At 44.2% G+C, this 24,210-nt stretch overlaps 1 long non-coding RNA gene across 1 annotated transcript in view; it reads right to left on the bottom strand.

The window, feature by feature from the left end:
* Nucleotides 1-6,522: 6,522 nt before the first annotated feature.
* Nucleotides 6,523-24,210, bottom strand: part of LOC146832971 (uncharacterized) — a 47,881-nt gene continuing 30,193 nt past the window's right edge. Inside the window, exon 3 of the long non-coding RNA XR_014960189.1 lies at nucleotides 6,523-8,308. This is a non-coding gene — a long non-coding RNA (uncharacterized LOC146832971). The remainder of the gene's footprint in view (nucleotides 8,309-24,210) is intronic.

Here is a 24,210-nt window from a genome sequence, read left to right on the forward strand (position 1 = left end):
GATCTCCAAAGGACCAGGCAATCGTGCAAGCAAATCACGCCAATTCGGGACACCTCTCTGGAACGCACTAACACTAGTCTCTCCACCTACTCTACTATCCTTCTTTTATAATAAAATTCTGGGTAACATGAAACATTTACTGAACCGGGAATGACTGTGATTGGCTAAGCCTTTCAAAATTGTTATATGGTCCGGCATTTCTTTTGGGTTCTCAGGAAAAATAGCTATGTCATTCCTTTGGCTTATAAAGTTCTCATGCGAAAAGGTCCGATGTATCGACGTGTTGATCTCCGGTTATAGTTGGTCATTGTTCTTTCTTGTCACTCTCACTAACTGGAAACTGGCAGTCCTTCACGTCCCTATCCTTGACAAGGAACACTGTGCTCTGAACGGAGGATGCCTGGAGATCTTCAGAGCCATCCGAGTCTGCGCAGTAGACTTCGCGCTCACAAGACGGTGGACACTTCCGAACTCCACTTTGAAAATCATGGCCTAGTAGACCCGAATGCCAACTTAAGCAAAACAAACATAAAACATAATTAATATAAGAAAATGATGATTCTGATGTTTAATCCCCCGCTAATCCCATTGTATATTAGTATTTTCCTAGTTTATAGCAACACTTAAAGCGATAATACTCACCAATTGGTCCCAGCAGGAAAGCAAACCATCACAAAAGCAACATCAATCATACAAATTTCTATCATAACACCTTTCATGGTTAATATGCGTACCACTGTTAGTCATTATAGTTATTCTGCCATGCTATTAGCATTTAGTCCCGTGTGTAATTTGTGTGTATCAAAATGCACTGGTTGATTAATATACCACGGCACACAGTTAATACAGGTTAATATGTAAATTGATTACGCCATTAGTATTTTCATGCAAAATACAGAAGGTATACAAAATTTTGTTTTACCTGCTCCATCAATACAAACAAGGAAAACAAAAAATATGTACCTCCAGATGCGCTGGGACAGTGGAAGGACACTGGCTAGACAGGAAGCTGTACTTGGTCCATGCCTCACGAAGGCACAAAAGAAAGTGAAACCGAGGCATCGGGAGTCAATAGTAAATGAGAAGCACTAAAATGAGAATGACATGGAAGCCAATCAATGGTAAGTAATGGGCGGGCTCTAAGCCCATTTTAATTTTTGGGTGTTGTTTACAAGAGACTTGCAGCAACGGTGGATATACTGTCCAGGTGAGACCTAGAAATAAAGCTTAAAACCTTCTGCTGACACTAGTAAGATGTAGGTAAATGGATCCGCAATACAAAACAATGGATTAAAAAGATCAAAAATCCATTCAGAGTACATCATTGTTCAACAAAACCTTTAAAATTATAGCTAAGGAAGCACGTTGGCTTTACCCTGAAAACACAGTGGTTGCGATAAGGCAAATACAATTTCCAATTTGGTCGGTTTTGTGCTCTTAATGATAGTTTCAATGTACTCAATATATTTCTAAGCAGAAAAAACGTAATTTTAACTTACATAAAACTCCAGCGTCCATCAAAATCGACAACTCAGAATCCCAGATTTCCTTTCAAAGTTCACTTCCCAGTTCTTTGGTCAGTGCCCATGCAATTCTTACATTATACCATCCACGGGTGCCATCTTTGTAGTCTCTATGGGGCCATGTTTGTAGTTTCCATGGTGGCCTATGTAGTTCTACTGCAAAGTCCTGCAGCACCAATATCAAGCTACAGATATGTCCTTTCTTCTCTTTTGTCAAGAAACTCTACTGGGCAGCCAATGGGTAGGACACCTTAGGTTCCTGCATTTAAAGCAACAATGTATGGAGAGAGAAGACATTCTGAAAACATGCCACATACAGACATGTATGTCTCCCTGGCAGATCACTTTTTGACTTATAGGTTTACATAGAAAGCTATGGTTTTTAATGAATGGGTGATATGATCTTTGAACACCTGAGGATAATACGTCACCATGGTGGTAAAGTGAATTTTGGACACGTTTGTAGAACTGATGAATCTTAAACACTTAATCCATAATGGACGCTATGTGACATATCAATTATAAGCATCACGTCCCATCCGTGAAATAAGAGTGATCAATGACAAAGTACCCAAATAACGTCGTAATTTACGTGGTATTTAAATTTGTTCGACCATAAAAACATGACGATTAGACCTATGTAACGATAACAGTATTAATAATAGTGGTCCGAAAGGCCCTAGGGTACATCTAAGGTTGCAGTGAGATTAAGAATCATATAAGGGTTATTCTAGATTACTGAGAAAAATATCCAATGTATAATAGTGGATTTACAACCCTATGATGTTGTGATTTTATGGTAATGTACATATCTTTGCATCTCTATGAGCACTGCGACGTCTAAACTTTGAATACCGATTTGTTTATTTTACTTTTGCGAGAACAATGTGCAATATTTTTAAAGGAGCGGCCTCTTTTGTTTTGTTGACACATAGAATGCGATGCATAATATTATGTATTTGGTCACAGAGGTGCAACCGTATGTCAGCCTGTCAACAGAATCCCATTGGACACTTGTGTTTATTTTACTTTAATTACCGATTACCCTAGTCCTGGTTGGGATCAAAATCTGCAGTCTATGTTTACAAGTATCCAAGGATTGTCAATGATCACCGCCATCTTGTGGCAATAGAAGAACATGTACTGACACAGTTGCAGGAAATGTTCTGTAGAAATGGAAATTCACATAGAAAATACACAAATTCCTTGCTCTCCATAGACAATACACACAGCCATGTTTGAGTGCCTCTGCTATCCCATCTCTAGAAGGGGATAGGAAAAAAAGTGTGACACACCAAGTTATATCCTGCTTAGGCACTCCTGCATCTCCCCTGTTACCTTGGCTCCCAGCTGCTCAGCCACTGTGAATGTGCTGCGTGGAATGTTGGTGTGGTGATGAGGATTGGAATGTTGGGAGCCTGTGAGGTGAGGTGTGACAGTTGCAGTATGGGCTGAGCAGCAGGCAGGCTGCTCTTGGTGGGGCTGCTGTATTTGGATACAACCCTGCAACTAAAACATAAATAATCTACAAAGACACTCCTCAGCTACTGGTCATTCATCGCAACAAACCTTTCAGAAGGACCAGCGGTGTAGAAGGTTCCTAGATGGCACCTCCCATCATTACCAGACGTATGTCACTTTAATCCACATTCAGCGTGCTACCCTGGCACGCCCTCTGTTCCAAAGTTCTGTGTATACTAACATATCCATGTTTATTTTCAGCAGACAAGAAGTTCCACAAACGCACATCTTTAATTGTGCAACCCTGGATCAAATTTATTTAGACTTAGACTTGTATTTCAAGATTGTCTTTCAATTAAAATTATTGTATTCCTTGACCTTTCAGAAGAAACTCAATTGGTACTCTCCACCCATCTTGGGAGTGTTTATATCCACAAGGGCAGGGGATCAGCTCGGATCTCCTGTGGCTCCAGAAACACAGAGAAGAAGATGGCTGATCTTTCTCCAGCACTGGGCGGAGGCGCGACGATTGGACACCAACACTTGGAACTTGTGCAGATCATCCCACCTTTCCATGTACTGAGATTTAATGTCTACCACCTAAGTATTTACTGAGTACCTTTCATGTGATGCCTTTCAGTTATTCACGAGAGCTACGCCTAGTCCTGGTGACCTTTCGTGCTGAAGGTGCCGGTAGCGTGGAGGGCTATGTCCACTGCACAATGATACACACAGGAGCTTGCCTTCTGACAGTTCCAAGGTTTGGAAGGTTTTGTCTCAGTGGTACATCCTCCTCGGTACAGATGGCTAGCTCTGGAACTCACAATCTTCTGGATTAAGAAACCGTGAAAACCACCAGGAATTCAAAAGAGCTACAAAGACCTGACCTTTTCCACACACCTTAGCTTACCCACTGCTCCGCGCCAATCGCCCATGCCTGGGACACCAGGGAGATGGACCGTATCCACAAGCTGGGACCTTCGCTCCTCGCTCACCGCAAGCCCAAGTGAAGATACAAGTTCACAGTGACGCTACTGGACCACTCTTCTGGCTCTCACGCACGGCACCTATGTCTTCTCACATACACCAAACTTGAAACACTCCTTCTGGTTGTATGTCAGAATATCATTAACAAAAATATTCTGTGACGTAAATACCATTTACAAAAATATCATTAATTGGGTGTAGATTTTCTATTATTATCTCCAATGGGCTGTTTTTTTTTTTATCTAGGTCACAATATTATTGCCAATTTATATTTAGGCCACAATACTTTGGTACCAAAGTCACGCTTTTCCCAGCCACACACAGCATGCATGGCAGCATCTTCCCTGACATCCAGGAGAGCGCACAGGTGCCATGCCTGTGGTATGAAGCACTTTACAGATGCTACAGTACAATACAGTAATATACAGTCAGACACAGAATTAGCCACAGCTGCGCAGTACGAAGGCTAGTAACATAACACAGCATACAGCATGCCTGGGAAATCATTCCTGTTAAAAAAGGGGCAGTAAAACGCCATCGTACCACCTCACAATCTTCATTTCACTTTTAAATGCCACTTTGCGGTCTTTTTATTTGTATTCGCTGTTTTGGGGGAAAGTTAGAATCGTGAGACCTTCTTCATCCCGCCGCCTCCTCTTCACACTCCTGTCCTTTCTATTCATATCACAAGGCGTACTTCGATTTTTGTGTTTCCATAGCAACTGCAAACTAGAACAGTTTAAGCCGTTGTGTCACGAGGAAAATAAGGCAATCTAGTGGGACACGAGGAGGCAGTGTGGGTAGAAGAAGGACTAGAGCTGACAGCAGTGAGGGCAGAATCCGGGTTAGCGCCGGTCCTGTCAGAATGGGTCTCATGAAACGATTTCTGGGTGCAGGGGTGTACATTCCGCCACTGCCCAGAGCTAACGGCACTGGGTGCCCACCTGTTAACTCAGGGGGTGTGGAATTAACAGGGATTCCGCGTTCATCCCTGAGAATTCCCTGAATAATGAGGATTAGAATAATCAGTAATTATGGGTTTTATTCCTCCGGTAATCCCTCCCTCTCTCGTGACGTTTCTACCAGAGATTATGGCTGCTGAAGGAACATGACAGGTCTAGCCCAGGGTAAATTTGCTGACCTCATAATTTCTGATGGGGCATGGAACAGACGGGCCTCGTGTAATGAGGCCCAGCGAGGGCATCATCTGGGCCGGAACAGACACTGGCATAATGAGGGCACGAGCTAGGTTAAACAAGTCACAAACAAGGAAGCAACTAGGCTGGCATTGACACTGAACGGTGAGGGCGGGGACTGGGTCAGTAGCATCACAGCGATGGCAGGAATTGGGTAAGAACAGCCCAGTGAGGGCAGGGCTTGGTCAGAATCAAGATCGAACAGTGAGGGCAAGAGATGGTCCAAAACGGGCACAGTGATGGCGAGGGTTGTTATTGCATGAGCACTTACGCAGTGAGAGCAGGAGATGTGTCATCAGTGACACGGTGAGGGAGAGTACTGGGCTGGCACCAGCACAGTAAAAGCCTCAGTGAGGTCAGGGGCTGGTCTGACCCAGGCACCGTGCGGGCAGAAGATGGCGCAGCACTGGCACAGTGAGGAAAGGGACAAATTACCACCAGTAACGTGAGGTCAGGAGTTGTATTATGGTACTGATGATAATACAACTCCTGACCTCACGTTACTGGTGTTAATCCGTCCCTTTCCTCACTGTGCCAGTGCTGCGCCATCTTCTGCCCGCACGGTGCCTGGGTCAGACCAGCCCCTGACCTCACTGAGGCTTTTACTGTGCTGGTGCCAGCCCAGCACTCTCCCTCACCGTGTCACTGATCAGTAGCGGCTGGCACAGGTAAGAGCCGTGGGGCAGGGCTGGCTGGGGATCGGGTAAATCGACATACGACGGGAGAAGTAAAAACTAAATAAAAAATAAATAAAAAATAATAATCCACTTACCTTGTTGCGCTCTCCGCAGCAGCGAGCACGAGGTAAGTGGTTTTATTTCTTTTCAAATTAAATTGTACTTCTTCCGTCGTATGTCGATTTACCTGATATTCACCACTCTTAACTGTGCCAGCCGCCACTGCGTGACAAGACATGTTTCCTTTATAAAACAAAGCTCTTCTTGGACTTTGATTTGAGTGTGCAATAAAGGATTCATTTTCAGACAGCAGAAGTATCCCTCAGGTTACACAGATCTTACCAGCTAATGCTTAAGAGAGCAGAGCTACCCCTCAGGTTACACAGAATGTACCCGCTTAGGCCTCGGACAGCAGATCTGTTGTTCCTCATGTTACAGAGACATGTCAGTGGCCTGCATTAGACAGCAGTGCTATCCCCAATGTAAACACAGATCTGGGAGAGTCAGGCATTAGCCAGCAGCATTATCCCAGTGCTAATGCAACTATCTGGCAGCAGACAGCGCAGCTGTCTCTCAGGTTACGCAGATCTTACCGGATGATGCTTTAGACAGCAGAACTATTCCTAAGGTTACTAAAATCTGGCAGGATCAGGCTTTACAGAGCAGAACTATTGAAACAGCAAGCTTTATTTGATTTAAAAAGTAAATCATAAAAGCACATGGTACAAATCTCATCATAAGAACATGCTTAAAAACAATTAAAAATAGAAGGGCAAAATTCATCAGTGTGGAAACATAAAAAAAAGTAGCAGCTTCCTCATTAAATCAATACAACAGTCCAAACCGTCGGCAGGCGCCCACGACTTCTTCATTTGTGGGCCTTTAATTGGAACAAACAGTGGGGGGAGCACAGCATGACTTCATTAAAATGGAGACTGGGAGACCATGAATTGATGATAAGCCAAGTGGATACAAATCGTAAAGTTAATGTTTAAAACCATGTTCTCTGGTTTAAAGGCAGCTATGATGCCCTACCCAATTTGTTCCACTCTGGCCTCAGGTTTGTTCTGTGTAGGGACAGCAATGCTGGGAAAATACATACAACGTGCTCCAGGGATTCCTCTGATTTGCCACAGCCTCTGAATGCAAGGTTGACTGAGGGGCGCCGCCATAAAGGTAGAAGTTTTTAGAAAAGCCACTCGCCCATCCTAAGCGCCAAGAACCTTTGTTTTAGATGTAAAGAACAAGAGCAGGCCAAGTGTGGCAAGGGAAGGGCCGGCTGATACGAATTGATTACTGCCCATGCATGCTTCCTTTTAGCTAGAATATCTCTGTCCAACAGGCTGGAGCATAGTTGGATGCGCTTTGTGATGCTTAATTTGAAAGCTTTCTTTCCAGGATTGATGGTCCAGAGATCATCTGCTGATAGTTGTGACCTGCATTAAAGTACCGGCTATTTACCCCCCCCTCAATTATTGACGGTGATGCCCAACCATACCGGGGACTCAAGGGTGCCGGCTCTGGCCTGTCTCAGCTTGTGACAAAGATTAAGAAAGGACCCCATGCTTTGCAAGGCATAGTTTGGGAGGCCTAGCTCCAGTCGAATCAAGCTTTTTGGGAGCCGGAGCACCCTTTTGTAGATTTTTGTCATATGTTGATTAAGTGTGGTGCTAAACTTGCCGAGGGAGCGCTATCCCACGGGTACACTGACCTTGATGGTTAATGCTTCAGGTAACACAGCTGTCCTTCAGGTTATACAGATCTTACCCAATGAGATCTCGGACAGCAAATCTATTCCTCGTGTTACTCAAAAAGAGTTTGGCTTTAGACAGCAATGTTATCCCAGATTACACAGATCTGAGGGTGTCAAGCATGAGACAGAAGGGCTGTCCCTCAACAATTCAGACTGCAAAGCTCCTTACCATTAGTAATGATATTCCGGTGGAGACATAATTTTTCTGCACCCAGAGAGTCATTCTTGGCAGAATGCGATCAAAGTAACAGGAGTCAAATATATGCAGCCGCTCTTCCTTTTTGGTGAGATGAGGAGCAGGGAAGGAAAACTGAAGCCTGGTAGACTGGCTCTGGTAAAAGAAACCAATGTATCTGAGTACAACACTGGGGAAAGTGGCTGAACTGAAAACCCTTGAGGTTTGCCAGACCATTGCCTGAAATCAAGCCACCAAGACGACAGTCTTTAAAGTGAGGAGTATAGCAGGACAACTATGCATCAGCTTGAATGAGTATTCCAAGAGAAATCCAACGCACAATACCAATGATACAAAAATAAACAGAGGGAAGAAAGCGAATACAATAAACGTTTCACAAAATGACCACTAATGGGGGCTTAAACAGAGAAGGCTGGTGAGGGAGGTACATGAAGGGGGATATGGCAGTCAGTGTGACATGCAGATCATCGGAAAATGCACCGCCTTCCACATTTGGGCCAAATTGTTCCCGCGACCTGCATGAAAGAAGTTTGAACAATTAAAAGAATCCAAGAAAACATATACACGTCTTGCATGATTTTCTAAAGTTCAAAAAAACATTTTTCAAAAAATACAAAAAAAATTCAAATGTTCAAAAAAGCATGCAAGTGAAGAACAGGCTACATGAAAAAAAGACTAAACTAATGACATCTGTACACACATAATAAACACATTAAAGACATTGTTGGACAAACTGTTCACCCTCTCTCAAACCCTCTCTCTATTGTGGATAAGTCCAATCAATGACGGAAGTGTCGATGTCTCGATTCCATTAGCAAGTTGAAAGGATTATCCTCTGGGATAATATGTTAGCGTAAAACATGTTTGCCTCAGGTCTTGGGAGAGGCATTTCTTGGACACTGTGGCATCCAGCTATGACTATCCATGAGAGGGCTTTAGCAGCTAGACATGCCTGCCTAGGCGGTTCTGCACAGGACCCAACCCCAGTTGGAACCTCCCCCCCGCTGTCCTTATCCCTCAGTGTCTCCTGAGGTGGCTCAGGAAGCAGTGAGGACCACCAAAGAATCCGCCTTCAACAGTGGGGTGGAGTCAGTCGAAAGACTCAGGAGGGAATAACTTTCAGTAATAGCTGCAACACCCTCCCTGATCTTGTTTAATACTGGAGGAACTTCAGTGGGTGAGGTTTGTGGCCTAGAGATGGCTGGTTTCTCCTTATGTTTGTGGACCACACTTGGGGGTAGGGGGTACTAGCTCTAGGACCATGCTTACCACAGAGGCAAGATGGGGCCTGCCTCAACATGACAAGAATGATCCCTTAAAGGAATCCTGGCAGGTTGAGGGATGTGCATATACACAATGGTTTTCTGAATGGATCCTTGCTTTTCAATGTGGAATCACCCCTCTCCTTTGCTCCTTGACAACAATTCATTGCTCTTCTACAGAAGAAGCCTCTGCGGTAGAGCGGCCCTGGCCACCTTCAATACCTCCAGCTCGCGAGCCCTGCTGGCGCCTCATACTGGAATATTTTATTGTGAGATAACGTTTATGAAGGAATGACATTATAATGTTACCTCAATGAGGAGAAGTAGCTTGAACGATTTGTTAGATGAAAAAATGAAAAAATGAACATAACACTGAATGATCCTTAACTGCGGGGTGATACATGGAGAACTGAGCATGTTTCCATGGTATGAGTGTATATTGTCTGTAACCAACAAAATGTTCAATAACCATATTTAAAAATGCATTATCATTAAAAAAAAAATACACTGCAGGGAAAAAATAAAGCATTATGGTTATTAAATAGGGAAGGGCAAATAACATCGATAGGGCTAGACTTGGGGTCATGGTTAGGGCTCGTGTAAGGTGGCGGTTAAGAGTGAAGGTTGGTATGGTGAGGATGGTTGAAATTGATTTTATTTAAATATGAATTTGTTTTAGATGGTTTGTCTTTGTTATCCATTTAAAGTTTGTTACACATTTTTCTATACTTGGATGCAGGTGATCCGCTGCTGTGTTTCCATATGCTTTCTGCTTTCAGGTATGGTCCTTCCTTCCAGGTGATCCCTAATCTGTTCCAGGTCCACCCTTCGTTCAAGGAATGAATGAATGCATGGATGAATGAATAACTTATTGTTTCAAGTACTTAAAATTGATTCAATAGGCAAAGTAAAACCAAGTGAAAATTCATAAAATCAAATATACACGTAAACCCCAAACAGCCTACGGAGCGGTTCTAGAGAGTTGCCGTTTTGTTACTTAGGGCCTGATTTAGATTTCGGTGGATGGGTTACTGCATTACAACGGTAACGGATATCCCGGCCGCCGAAATATAAATCCTATTATATCCTATGGGACTTACATTTTGGCAGACGGGATTTTCGTCACTATTGTGATGGAGTAACCAGTCCGCCGATATCTAAATAAGGCTCTTAGTTCCTTTGTTAACTATATGCCACAAGTTCCCCCTTATTTTGATTGCGCTTGATATTTTATTTTTGAATTTACCAAACCAGACTAATTCCGAGGGGGTGGTAATCCTCAGACAGAGGTCTAGGGCTTCTTTAAAATCCCATACTTAAAAAACATTGGTTTCAGTAAAGTGCGACGTGCAGTTAGAAATTCTGGGCAGTAGCAGATTCTTATGTGTGATCACAGAATTTGGATTTAGTTATTGCAGGTATAGTTTTCCAAGTAGCTCTTAGTTCGTTTATTGGGAGAACCATAAGTCGAGCAGGCCAAATTCGTGTTCTGCACTTCCTTCTTACTGTCACTCTCAGTTATGGTTGCATTATTAAGCTGTCGTATGATTTAGCAATCGAAGAAGGGTAGACGGCTGATTCTATTTTGTCTATATCTTCCTTTTGTGATAGAACCATCATTTGTGTTTTTTAAAGTGTCCTTTAGCCCAGATCGTGAAACTGGGGTCATCAGCATTGCTTCCAGGTTAACGTTTTCCTCCTAATGTCTTAATCGGCTCGCTTTGGTAGATAGCGCATAGCGCCAGGACACCTCGGGGTAACAGTGCGCTTTAGAAATCCTGATAACATAACATAACATAACATAACGTTCAAATCCTTTGCAGCAATATTGAAATATATGGCCCATCGGTTGTCTTTAAAAAAAAACTCCTTTGAAGGGGTTTTTAAGGCTCCATATTCGGCCTGATGGACAGAATGAAAATATTTAGGAAAGGATGCCTTGCATTCAAAATCCTGTCCTATCAGACCGATCTCAAGTCGTGGGAGGGATCATCGTGTGTACTTAGGAAGGTTAAAAAAAATTCTATGAGTCGTACACTGAAGTCTGTCCAGGGCTGAGGAACATTTCCCAGGATATGCTAGGTGCCTGTATGAAACTGTCAGTAATAGTTCTGCATTGACAGTTTTTATTATAGCTTCTGCTCATGAGCTATGTACAATACTATGTAGCTTGTATAAGGCAAATGTTAAAGCAAGGCTTTTCCTGTGAAGGATTTCAGATGCAGATTTGGTTAGCCAATGTCCGATAACCAGCCGCCTAAGTAGTTGTAATTTGAAGTTGATGCAATTTTAAGATTGCCGAGCCTCCAGCTGTGTGTTGTCTTGTTCTTGTATTTCCCGAAGACTATCACCTTCATCTTCACGGCATTTACCACCAAGTTATTATCTAAGTTATATTTATTTAGTTCATTCAGCGCACGGTGCATGCCATTTTTAGTGTGGTCCAGGATGACGAGATTGTCGTCGTACTGGATAATGACCAGTATGAAGGGTTGTAGCGAGCAATGAGCCAAATAGGCTAGTGCTACTATAGTATCTGTAGGTGATTCATTTTGCCGAAAGCCTGTTTGATAGAAAGGGAATGAGACTCCTCTATTTGTCCATTTCTCGAGTTTGTGCAATAGAACTTTCGCCTTTCCGTTTGCCTCGATGTCTAATAGTGCAATTAGGAGATAGTTTGCGGGATCACTTCTATTGCCCTTTGTATAAATGGGGTATAAAATGGACCCTCTAGGACTGCGGTACCTTTGCATTGCGGAAACGTTCCTTATGTAGGAGTGTAAGAATTCTGCCCAAAATTCCGGATCGGCTTTAAAGAGAGAGCCTGGAAGACTGTTGGGCCCGGGCACCCCATTTTCTCTGAATGTCTTGATGATCCTTCAGATATCCTCTTTGGTGACCTGTCCAGTACCATCCTTAATCCCTGTAATGGATGTGGCTTCTCACAAATAAGCCACACCCAACCCCTGCACTCCCACATGGGAGGCAAATATACCACTGCACCTTTGAACAATATACACTTTTGAGCATGTAATGAATGTCTTACCACCCCTGGCGCAGCAAAGACTTCAACACAGAACAAACAGCACCTTTAAAAAAAGGGGTTTTATTAACAAAATGCAAAGACTCTCTCTCTCTTCTAGAATAAGGCTTGGGGTTTATTACACAATGCTCTCTAAATAAAGGCTATCTCAGATACCAAATGCACAAGATTCAAATATATGCAGCAAACTATAATCTAAATGCATAAATAGTACTGATTAATACTCATCAAATGTATGAATAATACTGAGATATACTGGACGTCCTGCAAGAGATCAAAAAGATATACATATATATATATACAGCAGAGGATTACTCTGGATGTGCACCTCCCCCACCACAAAGAAAACACCTCAAATGATCAAAGCCACTGGCTAAACAATGGCAATAATCACAAAACTCAATACATCACCTGGTGCAAACACTGCATCTGCATCTTAGCCCACTTCTGACCGGGGAAGTTAACAGCCGGGGTTCAGAGCTCAGCACCAGGGTTCATAGTCCGAGATAGACATGTCTGCCCTCGCTCGGATTCCAAACTCCCAGTTTCTCAGTCTGCAACCCTCAGCTTTAAACACACTAGAAGATTCGCGAAAGACCTCTTCCCACCGCCAGAGGAATTTTACCAGAACTGGCCAAGTTCCAAGCAAGCATCCCCATGGCAGTAAGGAACTCTGGCGTCCCTTCCTCCATTCTCACATCTTCCAGCCTTTATCTTGACGAAGCTCTCAAAAGGCCTTTCAGAGTACATTAAACAAAAACAATCGCTCAGGAAAAGAGCAAGACCTTGAATGTAATAACCCAAACAACTTGCAAGCACTGCTGTGCACGCAGAGAAACAAGGCAAAGTCAGACATTAGGCCCTGTCAAAGCCAATAGTAAGAACTCATCATTCTGTGCACGCTGAAGCAAGGAAAAGTTAGAAAGCAAGATGGCATGAGACCGTGCCAAAGCCAATAGTCAAAGTCAAAGAACAAGATGATATGAAGCTGTGTCAAAGCCAATAGTAAGCACTTATAATATCAGTGTACGGTTCTACTCCATGACAATTCCCACTGAAAGACAATAAGATTACAGAACAGAAGAGAAGCAGGCATATGCAGGACCATCCTACATTAAGGCTAGGGTAAAATAACACACTAAAGTCAGTTAAAATGGTGGTAGTTGGAGGTCATCATAGGATGCCAAACCACAAGAGTGGCTCTTTCACTACAATCCCACCATATTGAACCTTGTATACCGTACTGGGGGGCTCAATAGGATGGCAGACGGACGCAAGTCCGTCCGCCATCCTGGTGTAAATAGGGACCGTCCACCATGCATGCGGCAGTCCCGCACACCCGATCATGATGCGACCGCCACCATGGTGGTCGGATCTTGATCATTAATATTGCGGCAGGTGCTGCTGAGAGCAGCACCCGCCGTGATGACAATATGCCATGTTGCGCATTTCGCAGCACTATGTGGCAGGCACCACACGTTGCCTGCCACGCAGTGCTTTGAAATGTAGGGGGGTACAATGGGCACACCCCAAGTTCACACTCGCCTCCGCCAACACAACGGGCCCCCAAACCCAATCCCCGCCAGCCTTTCCATGGCAGTTCCACTGCCATGGAAAGGCTGGCTACAGCCAACATCGTAATTTGGCGGACGGTGTCTGCTAGGTACTGCCGCCATTTTGCTGATGAAGACCACTCCGCCAGGCAATCGTAACGATTGCCTGTGGCTGTTCCGTGGCGGACGGTCTTTGCGACCGCCACGGTCGTTTTCGGATTCCCCCCGCCATCCTAATTTGGCGGGGGGAAAATCGCGGTCAGAGGACGGAAGGATCGCCACCGCATGGTTGGCAGTGGAGGTCCTTCCACCATCCTAATGACCCCCAGAGTGTGACTGTATTGGAATATAGCCCACGTACCTAATTGATCCGCTTTTTGCTGGGTGCAATGTTTAAGGCGTTAAAGAAATGCCACAATTTGGCCTGGCAATTACGACTAAGTAAGAAGTAGATATGTATCCATTTGGAAGCAATATATCCTTGCTTTGTGGACCACAGTAACGATAGGTCTTTTTTGCATTGCTATACAACTATGCTGTATTTGTCTTTTTTATATCATATGGCTGCTGCCCTTAGAATCTTAAAATGGCGGCGGTCAGGCACCTGCATTGCAGCCTTGTGAAGGGGCGCCCAGCTAAAGGCTTTTGCTCGTTGAGGTGTGGCAACGCCATTAGACCCTTTTACAGGGAGTTCCTTTTTCCACCTGCTTGATTCCCTTAAATGGCCCCCATAACTATGCCCTTGTCCAAAGCACTCCTACTCCTCTTGTTGGGGATGGATCCAGCATCTTTGCCCTGGAGTCTCAGAGACCCCTCTGAGAGTGTCCACAGTGACAAGGGTGTCACACATAGTGGAGGACTGAGACTGATCCCTTTACCACTGGGAGCCGTCTCCTACCCTGCCGGATGTCGGACATTGTGTTCCTGCTGGGTTTCCTACCCCCTCCCCACCGCTTCCCTCCTTCATTCCTCAGAGTGCGCCTGTGATCAAAGCACTCCTCTCCCCTTGTTGGGGAAGGATCCAGCATTTTATGCCCTGGAGTCTCAGCGACCCCGCTGAGAGAGAGTCCACCGGAAAAATGGGAATCACCCTAAACTGAGGACAGAGTATGAGCCCTGTCCCACCCAGCCGGACGTCAGACACAGTTACTTCCCCGTCTCCACGCTGTCTCCCCTACCCCCTCCACCTCCGCTTCCCTCCTTAATTCTTTGGCTTCCTCCCCTTTTCCCTTCCTCTCTCCCCTGAATTCCTCTCCACCTGCCTGCTTTGTCTATCCTTATGCCTATGCTCTGCTTAATTCTCCCCTCCCTCTTTTACATTACCCCCTTACCCCTCTACACGCCATTAACCTAAGAATGTAACTTGTAACTATTGTACCTTTCTGTAACAATGTGTAATTTGTAACCTATGTAAGTTTCCTCATGTAAAGCGCTCTGATACCTCCGGGTCTAGCCAGCGCTATATAAAACTCAAGTAGATAAGAACCAATGTACTTTTCCTTAAATCTAGTATGTATCATGTAGTTTTGATGTTCTCCTGCTTTTTGGCTGCCTTTCAATGATGGGCGTCTTTTCCACTTCTGTCATATTAAAGAGTGTCAGTTAATGAGCCCCAATTTAAGTGATGCTGAGTCCATATTAAGGGTCGTAGTTGGGTAGTTGTGAATAAATGGATTGCTTCCACTTGCTGCACCGGGCTTGCAAAATCATGCCCTATCTGCGTCTCCTTGCTAATGTAATGGTTTCTACCCCCATCGGGAGCCCCAGTATCTTGAACTGGCCGGCGCTAAGAGGATCACGTTTTAGTTGCGTTCTCAGTGGAAGGTGGTCGCTTTCTGAGCAGACTATTACTGAAAAGGATTTAAAGGACTCAAGTAGGAGCTCGCTCACAAACATGTAGTCTAAAATCGAGATATCCCTAAAAGTATATGGCGGGTTGGAAGGAGGCCCTTTGGACTGTAGGGAAGTCAGATCAATTGCATTTAAACAGTTATCAGTTCCCCGGTGGAGGGTACTGTTGACTTGAGTTCGTTGTCTATTGTCTGTCCAATTTGGTTATATTGAAATTCCCTGTTAATATTACTTTCCGGAGTGGTTTAGAGAGGTGAGGCACTGGCTAACTAAACTAGGGTTGAAGGTGATGTCGGAAGACCCTAAATCCCTGACGAAAGATGTACTACCCCTTTTAAAAGCCAAATTTTGGGCCTATATCCAGGACTCTACTTATGCTATTGTAGCACAGGGCACTTTAACAGGAAGATATTGTAGATTTCAAATGTACTGTTTTATTCGAGGATATTATGGATGAAATTGAAGCACAATACGCATGTGCACTTTACTTACAATTTAGGTATGGTACTTTACCGCTAAACTACTTTAGAAGTAGGTGGACTCAGGCTACTGTAACCTCGATGTGCCCAGCATGTTCCCTTTGTTCGGAAACAGTAGAACACTACATGTTGTTTTGTCCCTGGTATGCACAGACCAGGAAAAAGTGGCTTATACCTGCTTGTTGGCTTTTATCAATTAAGCAACCAGTAGAGGCGCCGCAAATATTTAGATCAGACCCCACAAAGTTGTTAGTATTCGCACTACCACGGTACCTGTTATACACCTTGGGTACTAGGTCCAAGTTGCTATCCTTAAGGTAAAGTCTGGAGCAATGCAAGTACAGCCACAATAAGCAAATGTTATCATGAGGCTGATGATAACACTTGCCTTTAAAGCTTATGGCCATATGTTTTTGCATCTCAGCCGACGGCTCTACTCGCAGCCCGCCAGACAGACTTAGTGCTCACAGGCCCTTATCAAGGAGGCCCCCGTGCTGGACAGTGGCCACCGTACTGCTCCGACCCTACATGAATGCTCACTCATGCCCTGAAGAAGTTCATTTATGAACGAAACGTGTTGGCTGGCAAACCAATTCTTGGAAAATAAAAAAAAGATTTATTATACATCAAGACTCATTGACTATTTGACCACCACTGTCATAATAACGAGCAGTGCACCACTCCACCAATCTTACTCTCTCAGTTCTCTGCACAGCAGTTGCCACTCAACAACGGCGAGTGCTGGAGTTGGTTTTATGCACGCTCACCCTACATTTGACCACTAGTTAACAACAAGGAAGCAACATAGGGTAGTGCGTTCACTGTGTCCGCCGTTGTCTGGAACCATAAGGCTGATGATAACACTTGTCTTTAAAGCTTATGGCCATATGTTTTTAACTTGTCTTTTTTTTATCTATTCTCAACATTTTTATCTTTTTATGCTAAGCTGTCTATTTTAATATTGTATAACGTAATTTACTAGAAAGATCGTTGTTTACATTATTGTGAATTATCTCTTTTTTGATCGAATAAAGAACTACTACTACTACTTCACGAGTGGAGATTTACATAGGGGGTCCTCAAGAGCCTTGTTGAAGTCTTCGACTATAGATGTCTTGGTAGACCTATGCCGATTTAGGTAGACATTAATTAGCAGAAGCTGGCTCAACCAATCGTGTAAATGATATTCACCAACTGTGACTGCTTGAAGCAGGGGGCACCCCGAGCTGAGTCCAGTTGCTATGACCTCTAGGTCTGTAGAAATATAAATGGACAGGCCTCCTGAGGGTCTGCCCCTGCATTTCTCTTTGATGGCAGATTGTTGAATCTTCTAATACCCTGCTGTCTGGATTGGTTCTAAGACCCACGTTTGCTGTAAGCACAACACAGCTCCAGATTTTAGAAATGTAAGTGATTCTTGTTGGTTGAAGATGTGGTTTAACTTTTGTGTTCCCTTCTTTGCCTTCCCTTTCTCTCTCCTCCCCCCTTCCTGTAATTCCATCTTTTATGGCCTCAATATAAAGGCAAATATTTGTTTTTGCATGGATCTGTTTATGTATTTATTAAATTATATAATATGATTAATTATTCAGAAAGTTTTATTATATGCTTATATATAACAATTTTCTTATATATTTATTGTATGATAATGCAAACAGTTATTATACTATATGTATTCTTTTGTAAATTTCAATAAAAAATTGAACCACAAAAAAAAAAGAAGATGTGCTTTAAGCCTGCAACATCTGAGGATATTATAGTAAAGCTCACTCTTGTGTTGCCATGCTCTACGTGTGCCATTGTGGGGCAATCTAGATCTAAACTGTGTGCTTGCCTTTGTGGCTCCTGCCAAGCTTAATGGCTATCTGAGAGGCCCTTCGTAGTGTCAGGTTAATTCATTTCAGGATGCCAGAGGCTGGTGATTTTCTAACTGGAAGGGCCCTTCTGGAGAGCAGTATATTCGGGTATTTCTCAGTTTGTATTGTTTTTAATTCAATGTCCCACTGAGCAAATAGAGACTTTTAGCTTCAGACACTTGCTACGAGCCCCGGGGAACCCCAGGTTACTGTAGTTGACTCGCGATCGGAAAGGTGAGGCTGTGTTTCAGAATGTCTCCAGATAAAATGCACATTAAGGAAGGTATATGTTGCAGTAGGCGGAGGATGTTGGCCCTATTTAGTTTGTTGGTTTTGCCCCTCGATTCATACTGCGGGGAGAATGTGACTTTAAATGACGTGTTTTTGATCCCCATTTGAATGATCAACTTCCGTGTGAGAGGTCACCCTCTATCTAATTGGGGTGCTGGGGTGACTGTATGTGCCGTTTCTAGTGTGACAGATGGATAGCAACTAATGGTGGGCCCTAGTGTGTGTGTGTGTGTGTGTGTGTGTGGGGGGGGGGGGGGGTGATATCTGCTGCAGGATCAGGCCTTGTGTCGGGCGAGTCCCTCAGTTTGTGTGGTAAACGCAGAGGGGGTCGTTGTCTGCAGTGTTTTTTCCTGCATTTCTGGTTCCTTTATTGGCAGGTATTTGACAAGTGGGTCTCTCTGGGATAGGCAATTTTCTCGCTGCTGAGAATATAGATGCGGTATTCCCAACTGGGGCCACCTGCCTTCCGGTTCACTAATGACATTGTTCCGTGTTAATGAGGCGTTGCAAGGTCCCATCTTTTCTTTCTCGTTCGATACTGGAAGGTCGGGTGATTGCTTGGCGTCCTTGAAACCTTGCTGGCCTTCGGTATCCGTCCCATTGTGGTTTTTTGTTATTGTGTCGCTCTATGTTTGAGCTAGCTGCTTCTCTCGGAATACTGGAAAGAGCTTATGTTGTTCGGTTTTGTTAGTGATGTCCAGTGGCGGCTGGTGACATTTGTAAGTAGTGGGGCGTAAAAGTTCTGAGTGCCCTGTGGTGAGTGAGCATAGCGAGCGAGACTGACCGCCTTAAGGGTGGTTTGGGGGCCTGCTACCCACAAGAACATTTTTAAACAAGAGTGGGAAAATGGTGCATTTTCAAACCAATTTGAAAAAGTGAGAAGGTTAAAAAAGCAATTGTGAAAATGTAGTTATGACATCAATAAAGAGATTTCATATGATAATGACGTAGGTAGCTGCTTATTTAGTATAACCACAGAACTGCATAATAGACTTTGAGATAACAATGAATCATATGTGTGTAAATCAGTGTATAGAAAATATTACATGCGACAAAGGGGACTACTAGGTGTAGGATTCATGTCATCCATACTGTTAGGCATTTTTAAGAGTGTGTGGTGATATGAAGAAACACAAACTCAGGATTTAGACGTAACACAGTGGTTAGTGTTAGCTGAGCTAATAAGAATTTATTTCTATCCAAACCCTTTTTTAGCAACATTAGGATAATGAAAGACTTAGAAAAAAACATAACTTTCTAACCTGTACCATGTAGCATGCATGCAGCTCTTTGATGGCAATTCAAAGGTCACTGTGAGATACAATTATAATTTATGAATTGCACAGTAACAGAAGGGCCTCTGTGACAAAAGCAGTAACCCACTAAGCTATGCACATAAAATGCTGTTCTGTAATCTCCATAGTACATCCATGTTCTTTCCAGCAGGCATATGAACCCTCTGTGCTACCTTAAATGAGTTAAAACTGCCACGAGACAAAACTTTGATCTCTCTCCAGGAAGAACATTAATCATTAGAGTTATCTTGAAATTACTGGATGTAGAGGGAACTCTGCAGTTCATGCTTTAAAAATTACTGTAACTGCTACAAAACGGACCCCCACTCAGTCCGGCCTGCACCCCACAAAGACATCTGTGCTGTACTTACTGCATAGAAATACACAAAACCCGCAGGACGGAGATCTCAGCCCAAATAAGATAACCCTCTGGGTGATTGCACCTACTGCTGATGACTGCGGTTAACCTCCATACCACAAGAAATGCCCTATAGGATAACTGAGTGGGTACCTGCACGATGTGCAGAGTTCGGCAGTCGCCTACTAGCCAAAGGCTCTAATGATGTGAGATAGATGAATCGGTGCATTGTTTACATTTTATAAAATAATTACCAATGTTATAAATCAAGGCGGATATGTCTCCGTACCGTAAGGCAAAATGCTTACTACTAATTTGCACATAAAAGTTTCCCTGAAAATGCATCAAATAAGAAAACAAGCTTACACGCATGGATCAAATTATGCCACACACGAATTGATCTGTGAAAAAACGAATCGTTCTTGAAACCAAACCAATTTGTGAAAAATTAAATGAAGGCAAAACAACACAATTTTCACAGAAACAGATTGCTTCACTTCAGTTTTGTCTGTATTAGCTGAACCCAGATTTATGCTTTTGCGAAAATTATAATTTTTGCTCAGTACTAAACTCAACATCTCCGATATAAAAATTCCCCACCCCCACAACAGACCATGAGAATTTCGTTTCGATGTAGGGCTGAAAGGCGTTCTTAATTCTCTTCCACATTCGTTAACCTTCCCTCCCAAACCACTGACCTCTCATTTATCGTTTCAATTCAGGGGAAAACGATGCGATTTTTGGAAGAAGTTGAGCTGGAGTTTAGCCCGGGGACTAAGACAGAGTCGCGGAGCAAGGCGCAGGGACAGAGGTAGCATTAAAGGGGAGGTGACCCAAAGGGAGAACGAACGGGTGGAGAGAAAACATGGCAGTAAGGGGGATTCCTTGTAAACATACGTAGGTGCCAACCTGTATTCTTTTGGGCCTGTGTTGCAACAAAAGCGTTTCCAAAAGTGAAAGCACACGAGGAATGAGAGAATCCAGCTGCACCCCTCCGAAAACCCGCCCCCTCTCGTGATGACTTTAAATTGTTAACACCCATTACCACGTTCTCCTCCTCAGCCTGCCCCGCCCCCTGCCATTGAAATGAATGGAGTTCTGTGAACTCCTCCCAGGGCCATTGTGTAAGCGCCCGAAATCCAAACATATTTACGGCATTGAAAATCGGCACACCCTCTGCCCTGATGTCACAGCTGTAGCTTGTGCCTGCAGGTCGAAGAATATCTCGCCCAGCAGGCACAGACGCAGCAGGACATCTGCAAAGTTTATCACAGCTGTCCATAACAAATAAGAGAGCAGCATGTAGTAGTGGCTGTGGCAATTTCTAAATTCTCTTTTTGCCTCTTCCCTCAGAGTGGTAGGGGCAGGGGGGCGACACCCATTTTGCCCATTAACACCAGCCGCCACTGGTGATGTCCCTTTTGTTTGAAACGGGAGCCCTCTGCCAGCCCGTCAGTCTGGTTGGATTTTAATTAATCTTTTTTTTTCTCTTTTTGTTAATACTTTCCCGGTGGATGAGATGGCTAGTGTTGCCGGTGGTTTCAGCTCACCTTCTGTGCTCCCCCACTTATCAGCTGGTGTTTCTGGCTTGAATGGTTTTGTTCCTGGAGTGGCGGTGTTGCACATATAGGGTCTTCTCTGTCCGTGGGAATAATGATGTCTTTGCAGGTTTGAGGATCGTTGCCTGATTGACTAAGGCCAATTTACACCCTGTCATTTTGTGGCTCTTGATTGTTAAGTTGCTCATTGGCGCCATACTCTTTGGGTGACTGGATCATTTTCTCCAAGTCGAACAATAAAAGGGACAAGAGTTCCGGGAGAGTGTAGAGTTTATCAACGATGGGCGTGCATGCGCAACTCTTTGTCTCCTTAGATTGATGGAAATCAATTATGACAATAGTCGATCTTTGTGTCCATATTGGTTAATTACTTTTGTCAGTGATTGCATGAGGTCAATCTGAAGTTCCTGTTTATGCAACTGCCACATTCGCGTATTAGTGGCTGCTAAAAGGGTTGACTTGATTGACATAATTTTGTTTCATTTGTGTTCCGGGCGGTAGTGTGGTTGATTTACATGATTGGAACCCTTTGCTGTGTCAGGCCTTGGTGAGGGGCTTGTAAGTGGAGGCTTGCCGATCTCCATGGATTCGTCGGCTAGGTCCTCCATAACATCCCAGTTGTTGGTGTAGTGAATCTGCTCCACTGTCTCAGTTGCTCGATGGTAAAAGGGCGCTGGGGTTGAATTGTTTACTATGGAGTTAGCGAGTATGGTTGTTGATGCTGGATCCATCACTGTATGTACTGGATCATTGGTTGAGGAAAGCTCGATAATTGCGTTGTCATTAGCCACTTGATGATGCATCGAGGTTGTAATTGAAAGATCCTCAGTATTGAAAGTGTTGGCCACTTCGTTTGTGCCCAATGGCACTTGATGTTTGTCACCCTGTGCCAAAGAAGGAAGGTTACTAGGGCTCAGTTTATTGAATTTAAAATAATACTGTTTGATGGACAGGGTGGGCATCTGTGATTTTTCATGCCCTTGTACGGCTCCGCCCACGGCCCATGCAGTCTTAATTCCATTTAGGGGGCTGTTGCACTTGAGCTGGACAATGACGTGGAGCTGTTTTTTATATGCTTGCAATTTTGTTGTAATCTGTGCCTCTTTACGTCGTATAATGAAGACTTTGTGAGATAGCTTCCAATTTTCAGCAAAGGTGGATCCTGTTTTTGTCTGACAATGAGCCTTCTGTATGGATAGTGTAAGTAACAGTAGCACCCTCCCTGTTGTTTTTTTCCCCCTGTGGTTCACCCTCTTTACTGCAAGTACACAAGGGTATACTAGGGGGATGACAGACCAATGGTATTTAAATGGCGAAGGCTGGGGGGCTAAGGGCTGTTTTTCCAATGGATCCAGGTACTAGAAGCAGGGTGGGCGGGAAAATGCTGATGTCGCAAATGTAGGAATAGGCGTGGAGGGGGGTGCTGCACAGAGTACTAGATATGGAAGGCGGTGGGCCGGTGTGAAATGCCCAAATCCTAGCCCTGCTGTTGCCTACTTCGTTCAAGGTGACCTGACTGCCTTGTTCAGGCGTTGAAGAAAACTCAGTCTCACATTTAGGTTGAGCCTGGAAAGTATTTATTTCAAAATATAACAGTCTGTGAGTCACAAAGCAAACCGCAGAGGGGATAGCCCTACATTAATAATGGAGACAAGCTTACTGACAGAACGCAAGATGCAAATATATACTGTATCACCAAAAATTCTAATATCGATCACATTAAATTTCACACCAAGAATACAAGCACGTTCATAGCTGAGCTAATGAGAGAACTGAAAGATGGTCTTCAGAAGTAAAAACAATCTGCATGTTTTCAGCTGAGAAAGCTAGATCAGCAAAATTCATGACTCTGGTCTGAGAGATGGGCACATACTGTCAGGAGAATTAGCATGAGCAGAAAAATATGGTGGTTCCGAGCTGCTATAGTCAAGCGTTTGCATTTTAATTTAACACAGGGGCGCTCCTTGGTTCTTGGTGACCCCTGATTTGTTTCTTGTATGCGCCTTAGTTAAAGGTAAACCCCCTGCAGTAAATCAGGTATGCTCTGTGGTTTAAGGTAACCCAATATTCAGTAGAGAGCACTCGTATTGCAAAGTGAAGAGGCAGGGGAGGGGGAACACAGAAACCCCCCACAATTCTAAATAAAGAAAATAGCACTTATCTGCTGTCACAGCAGTCACCTTGCTCCAGATTCTCGCGTCCCATCCAGGAACTGCTGCGCAGGCTCCCAGCTCCCAAACCCAGCGCCTCTCTTGTCATGTAGTTCCTAAAAATACATAGGACCTGCGCGTTTAGACAACACCGCATCTGGCTTGGATGTAGGTGAGTTCGTTGAAGAAAAAGTTTGGATTTACAATACGTCTCCTCACTGCACTACTGGAGTGTCTCCTTTTGCCTTGTTGAGGGGCAGAGAGGCACATACTCCTCTGTTTCCAACATGGTTGAGTGAGATGTCTGGTAGTAGCAAAATCAACTTGAAAGAAGTGTCCGAACCTGCTCGACACAACATCACCAGACGTCGCGTTCCTCACTGAAACATGGATGAACGCCTCCTCAGCCCCCGACATCGCCATCCCCATCCCGGATGGATACAAGATCATCAGGAGGGACCGCGTCAACCAGACTGGGGGAGGCATCGCCATCGTCCACAAGAACACCATCCGCATCACGACCGACGCCGACGACACCTACGCCGCCGCCGAACACCTCCACTTCCAGATTCACACCGACCCAAAGACGACCCTCAGAGGCACCCTCTTCTACAGACCCCCGGGACCACGCACACAATTCAGCGAAGACATCACGGACTTCATCAGCCCACACGCCCTCCCCTCCGCCGACTACATCCTCCTAGGGGACCTCAACTTCCA

The sequence above is a fragment of the Triturus cristatus genome, chromosome 4_2, assembly GCF_964204655.1.
Source record: "Triturus cristatus chromosome 4_2, aTriCri1.1, whole genome shotgun sequence".
NCBI classification, from domain to species: Eukaryota; Metazoa; Chordata; class Amphibia; order Caudata; family Salamandridae; genus Triturus; species Triturus cristatus.